The following is a 987-nucleotide window of genomic DNA, read 5'->3' as shown; positions in this document are numbered from 1 at the left end:
AAAGCCTGGATCCTGTGTATCAATCCGTGAATCCGTGGATCCGACAAAAGCGTCTTATGATAACCCAGCCTTAATCCCTCTCTCGTCGAGAATACATTTCGCTAGTTATCTCTCCATTTCTTGTAAAATGACAGCACGAATGCCATCCGGTTTAGGAAGCAGCTCTGGTAAACTAGTCTTTCAATGTAACAGCTGCAGACCTGTCCGGGTTTTCGCAACCTCTTTGTTACGATATTTGAACTGAAGTGAAGCGCGGTGGTTATGTAAACAAGCAGGAGACAGCGCGGCGCGTTCGAAATGGGTCTCGGTTTCCGTAACGTGTTCCTCGGTCGCTGGAGTATTATCACTCCGCTGAGTTAACCCATGTAAATTGGCTGAAGTTTTTTGCAGAAAAGTATAAAAATGGGTGATTTTTTTGGGTTGCACCTCTTNAGGATCACCATTTTGAAGGTAAGTCAGCTTGGCTAGGTCTGGCTCCATGGAAGGGTGAAGTGTTGATGTCAGGACGGGATAGGGCATCTGCGACGGCACTGTCCAAACCTGGAGTGTACCGAATGTCGGTAGTGAACTGTGAAATGTGGTCGAGATGGCGGATCTCGCGTGGTGAATATCGATCAGGTTTGGCGTTGAAGGCATAGGTGAGTGGCTTATGGTCGGTTTGAATGGTAAACGATCTACCCTCTAACAAGTGCCGGAAATGCCGAATAGCAAGGTAAATTGCGGGCAATCCACGACCGAAGTACCGTAAGGCGTTTGGGCAGCCTGCATCTTCCGAGAGAAAAACGCTAGTTGTTGAGATGTGTTGTTAACAACTTGATGAAGCACGGCACCGACGGCAGCGTTCGAAGCATCAGTTGTCAAAATCAGCTTTGTGCTTCCGTGAGTATCGAGGAAAGATAACTTTGTGGCCCGAGCAATGGCGTGCTTGGCTCTTTCGAAAGCGGCAATGGCGGTGGGGGGGAAAGTAACAGATTTTTGTTTGGAGCC

Source organism: Opisthorchis viverrini, assembly GCF_000715545.1.
Source record: "Opisthorchis viverrini unplaced genomic scaffold opera_v5_133, whole genome shotgun sequence".
NCBI lineage: Eukaryota > Metazoa > Platyhelminthes > Trematoda > Opisthorchiida > Opisthorchiidae > Opisthorchis > Opisthorchis viverrini.
This window is presented reverse-complemented; position numbering follows the sequence as displayed.